Consider the following 9959-nt stretch of genomic DNA (forward strand, 5'->3'; position numbering starts at 1 on the left):
ATCCTGCAAACCACACGCAGAGCTTCCAGCCAAACTGGGTCTCTCTGCAGGGTCCCGTAATGCCCCCCTGGGCAGGGAGGTCCAGTCTCGTCACCCCAGGAATGCCCCTGCTTGCTCTTTTCCCAGGACCTCTGCCTGGACCACCCTGGTCCCAGGCACGGATGCCACCACCAAGAGGCAGTGACAGGGTTGGTCCTGGGCTGTGGCCCCACAGCAGTGATCCTGGAGGTGACAGCAGAGCCCTGAACACCCCAGCCAGCCCCGGACGGGCTCATTGCCTGGAGATCATCTCCCCACAGCAGTTGAGAGGCAGCTCTGCTTCCCACTGACCCTGCACATGGTGCAGAGCAGCTTGTTGGGGTGCCCGGGGCTGGGATTTCCCCTCCTCTGGCTCCGCGGGGTCTCCCATTTCCAGGGGCTGCTCCTGGCTCCCGTGGCCCTCACGGACCCCCGAGCACTCCTGGCACAGCCCAGAGCTGGCTTCTTCCTGGCAGGGGCTGTGAGGCACCAGGGCTCAGGGCTCCAGCTGATGGGCTGCAAGGGCAGAAGAAGGAGCTGCCTCATCTGGGGTACCAGTTCGGGTCTGTGCAGGGAAATATCTGCGTGCAGACGCAGGAGACGGGAGCAGTCAGTGACAGGAGAGGACATTTCCTTCATCAGGGTGGGAGGCTGAAGAGGGAGAGGGCAGTGGGCTGGAGAAGGGACCACCACAATATGCGGGCTCCAGCCCAAAGTCACGATTCAACCCCTGGCCTTGGGACAGGCCCATCCCTGAGGATGCTCACAAGGGCATATTTCCATGGAGAGAAGATTTCATGCCCACTCCTAAAGCAGTTGCTGATGGGAGCTGAGACAGGATCCCTGGTCCTAGGCCGGGTTTTAACCAACTGTGCCCAAGCGCCCACAGGTGAGAAACCCCTCACACAGGAGCTGAGTGGGGAGGAGGGTTCGACAGCTGTGCAGCATCTGGCACCCAAACTGCCCTCCCTCCTCCAGCCGGGGGGGGTCTCCACACTCCACTGGCTCTTCCTGATGGATTCCCCATGCCACACACCGACGGGCAGTGGGGCTAAGGCCAAGCGCACAAAAACACATTCTGCCTTTGCCCTGGCTCATTTCCTTTCCTGCACTGAGCTGACACCTGAGCTACTCAGAGAGATCTCCTGGCATGGGGAGGAGTCACCAAATGCATCTGTGTCTGAATCTATATGATCTATACCTATATGTAAAAAAATTGGGATTCTGTGACTAAACTGGCAGTTTCCGATAGTAGCATTTTTGCCTGCTTTAATTTTCCTTTCCTACACTGAAATTTTATGTTCCTTACTTTTTTCCCTTGCATTTTTCTCTTTCCTTCCTTTTATCATCCCCCCACCCACCACTTATGCATCCATCCTCCACTCATTTACTGATTTCAGCCTTGGCAGGCACAGGAAAGCATGGGGCCACGCGACTGCCATCAGCCCTCCCTGCCCAGCTGCCCTAGCACAGCTCGCCTCTCCCCCGCAACGGGCACCATCAGGCCGGGAGACAAAATCAGATGTCTCTGCCCAGGGTCTACTGCCTCTCTCGGGGAGGCAGAGGATAACGTCCCCAGCCCCAGTGCTGCCCAGTGCTGGCTCTGCTTCACAGGAGGGTTTCAGCTCTGGCTCCCAGGAAGGGCAGCACTCCTCTGCCCCAGCAGCCAAGCCACAGCCTGCCAGTGGGGCTGTGTGAGCCCCCTCCATCCCCCCAGCCAGGGCAGGGCAAAGCCAGGCTCCCTGCTGGGAACAGCCACAGCTCGGTAGTGCTGCAAACAGCAGGACCCTGCCCTCCAGGAGAGGAGGGAGCCAGCAGCTGTCACCAGCACCCTCTCCCATGGCAGCGTTTCCCCGTGTCGTGCTGGGAGCTCCTCCAGCCCCAGGCCCTGTACTGACCCTCTGTGGGCAGCAGCATGTCCCAGGGCTGGGGACATCTTGGCTTCTCTCCAGGACAGAGTGCTGGTGCTGGGGACCTTGCAGAATGGCAGGGCCGTGTGTGCAGAGCTGAGAAGGGATCGCGAGAGGAGCCTGGACCCACAGTGTAGGTGGGAGGGAAAAGTACCAGCACTGCTCAGCGAGGGGTCTCAGACATCTCTGTCCCACTGACCTCAGGGCTCAGCCCCAGCAGCACTGCATGTGCCAGGGTAGGGGGACACTAGGGCACAGAGGGGCTCTTGCTCTGGGGCAGACACCTCCATGCTGGAGCACCCGCTCTGCAGGGACCTTGTCCTGCGCCAGGTGCCCCTAACCAGCCTCTTCTGCCCTGGAGCTCTGCCCACACCGAGCTGTGGCAAAGACCGAGATTTACACCTCAGGACCATAGCGAAGTGCGAGCAAGGGCTGGATCCTGCTCCCTCCCCTCGCTGCTCCCAGACCAGCCGCTCTCCCCTTGGGGCTGGGCAGGGGCCCTGCACGAGCCCTGGGCTCTGGGACTTGCGTAGCTGCAAGGAGCGCAGGGCTCAGCTGGCGCTTGGTGCCATGTCCAGCCTTCGGCTGTGCTGCAGGAGAGCTGGGCTGTGCCAGCCCCGCTCAGGGTCTGCCCTGCCCTCCTGCCCCTTCCCGGGAACACAGCCCTGCTCAGCCTGGCTCTGGCCCCACATGCACTGCTCTCTGCCAGGGACACCCATGGTGTCACCAGCACAGCCCCAGGGTGGTGGGGCAGGGCAGGGGTGACCCTGGGGGCTCTGGGGGGAGCTGGGGCTCAGGTACCACCTCTGTCCCCAGGACCTGGAGCCTCCCTGCTGGCAGCCCCTGCCCTGAGACAGCCCCCTCCCTCCCCAGCCCCTGGCCCATCTCTCCCTGTGGGAGATGCAGGGCTCAAGCCTGAGTCCAGTGGGAGTGGGGTTTTCCCATGGGGACGGGGGTTGGGTTTGCAGCGCCCATGTGCATTACTCACCTCCATGGGGGTCTCACTCTGTGAACACCCTTCTCCCATGGGCTTCCCACAGGGTGTTTGGAGACAAGTGGTGCCAGCTCTGCTCAGCCCCATGGCCCCTCCACCATGGGGTTAGCACCCACTCAGCCAGTCCTGGGGCTGTGTCAGGCCCTGCCCTTCCCCACAGGGACATGAGGGACTGGGCTCAGCCCTCACATGAAGGACACACTCTCCCCAACATCTGGTGCAGGGACCTCTCTGCTCAGCTGCAGAAATGTCACTACACTCACACACATGGACATGGGCCAGAGATGGACGAAGAGTGACAAAATAAAGACATGCCTGTTCCATCCCTCGGATGATGTTTTGGGCATGCCCAGATGTTGTTTGCCAGTCCAAATCTCTCACCTTGGCTGCAGGAAATGGCACGCCTGCTCTGAAGCTCCATGCAGAGCCCACAGCAGGGGCAGAGGGGCACAGCACAAGTACCTGGGTCCATAACCAGAAGACGATGGATCAAAATGGTTTGTTTGCTTCACAGACATTCATAGACAAAGTGTTTGTTTAAAAAAAAAAAAAAAAAGATTTGGCTCTTTTGCTAAGATAATGCTCATTTGGGGATTCCATACCTCTTGAACAAGATTGGTTGGTTGCTGTTCAGCCGTTGATGCTATTCTCTGTCACAAGTGTCCTTGCAATAGCATCTTCACCTGGGTCAGGTGACAGTCCCTCAGGGGGGTTGTTTCAATGAATCCTGATAATCCAGCTGGCCTGTGGTCCCACATAACCACTCCAGAGCATGCACGATCCACTCCCATTGATATAGGACTATATCGGATAAATTTGAATGTCATCCTTGTATCACAGGCATAACTTCAAATCCAAAGATCTTGCCACACTGCAAAAGAAGTGACATCCTCATCCCAGTGTTGTTCCCCTTTACCTGCCTTCCCTCTCCCCTTTCCCTGAGCTCTTCTTTTGGCTGACCCTGAGCTGAGCTGAGTTGTCCCATCCCCTTGCCTGATGGGAAGGACAGAAGAGGGAAGAGTGTGTGTCAGTGCCAGGTGGTCGTGTCTGTACATCTCATTACTGAGTGGGGAGAAGGGAGGGTGCAGTGCCATGGGGCAGGGAAAGAGCCCAGCTGAGTCCCTGCTCCAGAGACTGTGTGGGGACGTGGGAGTGATTCAGACATCTGCCTGATGTGCAGACAGCTCTGCCAGAGATTCCCCCACCCTGTGGCAGGGTCAGTCCTTCATCTACCCCAAGCACAACATTGGGGTAGAGGACAGCGCTCTCCATCCAGGCTGTGCTTGATCCTTAGCCTGACTTGTTGCCTGGAGAGAGGCTGAGTCTGGAGACAGAGAGGGATGTCCTGGGTCGCAGTCGCAGCTGAGCTCGTGATGGGACAGCAGGGTTCAGCAGCAGCAAGAGCTGCCAAGATGGCCAACGCAGCATGTGGGGCTGCAGGAGCAGGCCTTCTCCCTCTGTGCAGGGACAGGGGGCTGCAAGGTGCTGCAGCTGGGCTGGGCAGGGCAGCCTCATGGGTGAGTACATTTGGGTAAGGAAAGGGGTTTTTTTTGTGCCATGAGCTGGTACTGAGGGGATAGAGAACACAAAAGCAAGTCTGTGTGCAATGTTCAGGAGATATTAAAAAAAAAAGAAAGTAAATTTGGAGAGCAAAACTGACTGCCAGTCTTTGATCTGGGGCTGTTGTGAAGTCATGGTTTTACAGGCAGCTTTTAGCCTCCCTGCTAGACCCCAGGGGAGTCACTGCCTTTCTGCCCTATCTTGCGCCCTTTCAGCAGGAAGGAGCTGATGCAGAGGGATGTTCAGTAGGGGTCCCAGACAGGTCCCTCCGTGCTCTTCCTCACACTGAAGTCCCTGCTCCCTGCGCAGCTGGTTAAACAGCCCCCTCCCTGCCACTCGCATTCAGTGCTTCTCCCTCTACATCTGCTGGGCCAGGACGCCAAGGACAGACCCCACTCTGCACTCTGCTTTGTCTCTTGCCATACAAATCCCACCCTTTCCACAAATCCAATCTTTCTCCCTCGCAGGCCCACTGCCCTTCGGAGGGCAAGGGCCAGGCTGCCTACTCACCCCTCCATCTCAGTCGGACATCTCCCATAGCATCGCAAATGAGGGGAAGAAATTGCCATGGGCAGAGCAGGAACTTTTATTGAAACCCTACTGGGAGGTTTGGCAGGTCAGATCAAATGACCCCAAACACCCCTTAGGAACTCAGCTTTTACTCTCAGCATCAGTGTTCATGGCCTCACTTGAGCTTCCCCAACAGCTGGCAGCCCAACTATGGGACTTTAATAACGCTGGGACTTCGCTTGGACCACAAGCCCCCTTCCTCATGGTTCCTTGCCTCTTACAGATGCTTCTGGAAAAAAGCTCCAGAGGAAATACTGGGGTTTCTTCAAATGAGTTCTCCAAAAGTGCTCTTCTCTCTTCACTTACCTTGCTTCAGCAAAAGGCACAGGAAAGGGAAACCTTCCCAGGGCTTCAGATCAGAGGAAAGACAAGAATCCCCTCCCCCATTACTCAGAAGTGATATTCCACCTGGAGGGCCACAGAAAAGAAACAGCAAAGATTATTACTGGCATCTGGTATTTTCCAGTGCGTGAAGGTCATTTCTCATCCTCCTTTCTGCCCCTTGTCTTGAGCTTTCCTGTCAGTGCTCTTATGCCCCTAAGCTAATACTGGCAGGTCTGCAAATTGCATTTTTGATCTGACCAATGAGCTAAATGATCACTGAGCTAAACAGAAACTGTCCATCCCCTATCCCTGAAAGGCCCAGCAGGTACATTCCCACTAGAAACAGGGCCAAAGGGGAGGTGTTCTTCTGAGGTGATTCCTGAGAATGCAATAGTGACAAATGCATTGCAAAACTACAGCATGACCTGCACCTTTTAAAGCAAGGCTCAGACAAGGTCGGTCAATGGCCAAATGAACACGCAGAAAGGGGTCTTTCATACTCACTGCCCATAGAACTGTGCTTTTCCACAAGTCCATATGGCACAAGGAGGACCTCAGTCAGTAGCACGTACCTCTCATGGCCACCTCTGGATTCTTGTAACCAGTTTCTCAGGTGGCGGCATGCCTTCAGCACTGCCCTTCCTCCTGCCTCGCTCCACCTTCCTTGAGCAGCTCCCTTGGATGCCTGCGAGCACGCTGAAAATACACATTGTGGGGAGGTGGTGTGAGCACAGGGCGAGTTTAGTCTCCGTCCTGTACTCACAAGCTGGGCAGAGACAGAGATCACCCCCAGCTGAAATGCCCAGGGCTGCATGATGTGCCTGCAGGAATGCTCAGCATGCCCAGATACAGGCTCTGTCTTGATGCGGCAAGGAGAGGAGTAGGGTCCTTTACAAAGACAGCCTCTAAGACACACGTCCTGGCTAATGTATTAAACACTGCTCAATGGTCCCAGCTACCGTGTGTTTTGGTATGGAAAACTGATTGTTCCTGGACACCCAGTGTCAAAGAAGGAGAAAGTGGTCAGGGGTGTAAAGGCATTCCTGCCATCAAGGGATCAGGAGTCACTGTGACATGTGATAAAAGATATTCAGAGCTGCTATGAACCTGGTGTCCAGAGGAAACATCTCACCCAAACAAGCACAAGGGTCCAGGGTCACCCTCATCCATTCCTCCAAGTGTCTCACCTGCCATGAGGCGCTTTGCCCTCAGCTTTCTTCCCCTTTCCTTTCTGCATAGTCGGAGCTGTAATTTTGGGTGGAGGATGTCTCTCTCTCAAGAGGAGGCGCTGGGCAGGAAGATTTCCTATAAGCAGGAGACAAGAAAACACCTCAGGATAGAATTGCAGAGACCTTTTGAAAAGGAAGGATATGCAGATCTGATCAAGCCTGTGATAAAACTGTGAGGCCTCCAGCTGATCCCTTTTATGTCTTCTTTCCTGGGTGGTCTTTGGCCCTTCCAGACACTGGCTTCTCTCTGTCTTTTAGTTTTTACTGTGCAACATTATTTCTTGTGGTACTGTTTTTTCTGTTCTTTCACATTCTATCCTAGTCACATTATGAAAAAGGAGGCTTGCTGGGATGTACTGGTGAATGATCAGAGTCTCTCTGGGGGCAACAATTTCACACAAGGGGAACACATCCTTGGATCTGTCTACTGATCTCATATGCCTGCAGTTCCTCTGGTGACACAGTCAACCCAAAGGCAGTTTTGGGGATGTTTATGAGAAATGCAGAAAGAAAGCTTAGAACTCCTTGCTTTGAAAATGAAAGGAAGTCTTGGCATAGGTTACCAGACTTTGTACCATCTACTCAAGGTGACTCTTCCCATCAGTTGAAAACACACTGATTCCATGAAATAGCTCAGCCCCTCCATTACATACAGCTCCAGGCACAATTTAGGATTCACATTGCCCAAGGACAGTCCTCCAGTTTGCCTCTCTTCTGCACCAATGCCTCAAAAGCAAGAGCAGTTTGCAGTGCACACCAGGGCACTGAGTCCTGTGGAAATGGGGGAAAGTTTAACTTGGAGGTATCAACTGCAGGTAGGAGTGTTGGGCTGCCCCAAGGTCTTGTTCCCTCAGGAGTCACTTGAGATTTCCCATATTGGGTAAGCAGCATCTCCTCTAGTGCCTCATGCTACCTGAGACATCCCACTGTCACCTTGGCTCCAATGGCCTGACAAAGAGGACAGAGGGAGAAGACACAAACCCCTGCCAGGAACCAGCTGCTTCATTACCTTTCTTGCCACTGGACTCATCTTTTCCCATCTCTTCTTCCCGGGTCGGCTTCACAGGTGCCACGGGTGGTTTTCTAGCTGTACTCTCAAACTTGTACCTGCAAACAGGAAAAAGACACCAGTCTAAAGGGAGGGCACCACACTTCCTTTGCCCCTTGGGTGAATAATGAGGACACAGGGGCATTTGGGAGCTACTGGGAAGTCCATCTTTTTCCAAAGCAGAATAAGGAGAATACGCCAGATGCTGGAGGAGTGCATTAGCAAGCTGAGTGACATCGTGAAGACCTCCAGAACCTAGAGGGGCATGAGATTCCTCATCAGGCCCTTTGAGAGCTTTCCTAGCCTTCCTATGAGAAAGCTCATTTTAACCCAGATCCTCTGTGCTGCCGTTGGGACCATCTCCCATCTCCTGTTCAATGTTCATGTCCAGGCAGAACACAATAGTCTCCTTTCCTACAGCTTTCCAGCACCATTTCTAATTCCCGTCTCACCCTCCAAATCACTTGCAGGCCCTCCCAAGCTCATGTCCATCCATCTGTAAAAAGGAACCTCCATCTCCCAGACAAGTAATGGAACAAAACACTGAGCATGATGGGAGCCAGGACAAAGCTCGCCAAAACCCCACTGGGCACACGCTTCACTTTGGCCTAGATAGGCCTCCCACAAAAAAACTTTTGACCCCAGAAAACACATTCAGGACACATTTGATTCACACAGGTCTCACAGAAGATATGAAAATGTCCCAAGCCAGCAACTAGTGGGGACCTGCACTTTGATGCACATTTCAAAGAGTTACTCTCAGATGAATTTCTGAGCAGCCTTCACAAGCACTGGCAACACAATGCTACCAAACATGCCGTGAGAAGCTGCTCGCTTGGCCACCCAGGGGCTAAGAAGCAAACATACTCACTCAGGAAAGATGATGACCTGACCAGAATGGGTCTGAGAAGCAGCAGTTTTGGTGCCTGAGAGGACTGAATCCCTCATCTCTGGCATCTGCAAGGTGACAGACACGTGTGAGGTGATGCCAAGAAAATTATCTCAGTGCTCACAAGGGCAGCAAACTTTTCCACTGCTCAGAGAAGAAGCTGCCTCACTGAAATGCTGAATTTTTCCATTCCTCTCAACAGTCCCTCAGTTATGCAGCACAGAAGCTGGAGGGAAATAAATGAGAAAGGGTAAGAACACTGTCAGGCTTTTTGCAAGGCTGAGAATCCAGAGACTCAGTCAGGAGACTAGGTCTTTCCTAATGCAGAACCTGATGGAGGCAAGCACACGAGAAGGCATTGCACTAGCTGGGGTTCCTGGCGGCTGCGTTTTCCCTGCCGGCTTGATGTGGGGTTAACCCCACAGTCTCTCCTAACATTCAGACAACTGCCTCTGCACCATAGAGGAATGGAGAGGCAAAGCGGGTAACAACTGGGAGGGCCAAACTTCTGGGGTGTGTTCAAGGGGCAGCTGCTCTGGGACCCACTGCAACAAAGGCTGGAGAAAAGGCCCTGGCCCAGAGAATGGACTGAAAAGACACCACGCACTAGGACAGAAGGAAGAGACAGAGCTGGGAAGCAGCGCTGGCCTACAGCCTGCTTGCATCTCTGCCTTAACCCTCGAGGGGCTCACCTCAGCCTGCTTTCACATCTCACCTTTCCAGCGGCACCTGAAAGACCAGCATGAAGGACAGGGCTGCACAAGAGACCTGGGGAAGGACATTGGGCTCAAATGATTCTCTCTGCGACATGCTGCAACCACAACTGCCAGCGTGCAGATGAACACATAAGGACAGAAAGACCCCCTTCATGCTGGTGACACTCCAGGGCACTGGGAAGAGCTGGTCAGCACAACTAGACCAACATAGCAACAGCAGCAACAGGAGGCTGGTCCCATATGGGCCTTTGTCTGCCTGGGCCTCTGCTTCCTGCCCAGAGACTGGGGTCAGCAATGATCCCTGCAAAAACAAACCTACACAGACACAGACCTAGAAACGCTACAGAGCAAGAGCATGAGGGTGATAAATATTCTGACCAGCTGCCATATGAGAGAGATGAAACACACTCAGGCCCTCCAGCTGCAAAGAGAGAGGACTGAGGTCAACAGAGAGTTCACAGCGGTCTGACATCCCCACTGGTCCAGGCAAGGGGAGGAGGGATCCATTACTATTCCTCACCACAGCAGAGCTCAAGGGTGTCCCATGAAGGGATCAGGCCAAGCTTCCAAAGGGACACACAGAAATATTGTTACACAGCTTAAGGGCAAACTGCTGAACTCACTGCCTTACCATCCCAGGCACAGCCAAAGGACACATGGGTTCAAATGTCATCACTAAAGGGCACTAAACCATGGCTTTC

The 9959-nt window shown here is 54.1% G+C and overlaps 1 protein-coding gene across 1 annotated transcript in view; it reads left to right on the forward strand.

The window, feature by feature from the left end:
* Positions 1-9959, forward strand: part of LOC136993786 (scavenger receptor cysteine-rich type 1 protein M130-like) — an 88771-nt gene that overhangs the window by 11286 nt on the left and 67526 nt on the right. The gene's annotated exons all lie outside the window — the stretch shown is intronic.

Source organism: Apteryx mantelli, chromosome 20 (assembly GCF_036417845.1).
Source record: "Apteryx mantelli isolate bAptMan1 chromosome 20, bAptMan1.hap1, whole genome shotgun sequence".
NCBI classification, from domain to species: Eukaryota; Metazoa; Chordata; class Aves; order Apterygiformes; family Apterygidae; genus Apteryx; species Apteryx mantelli.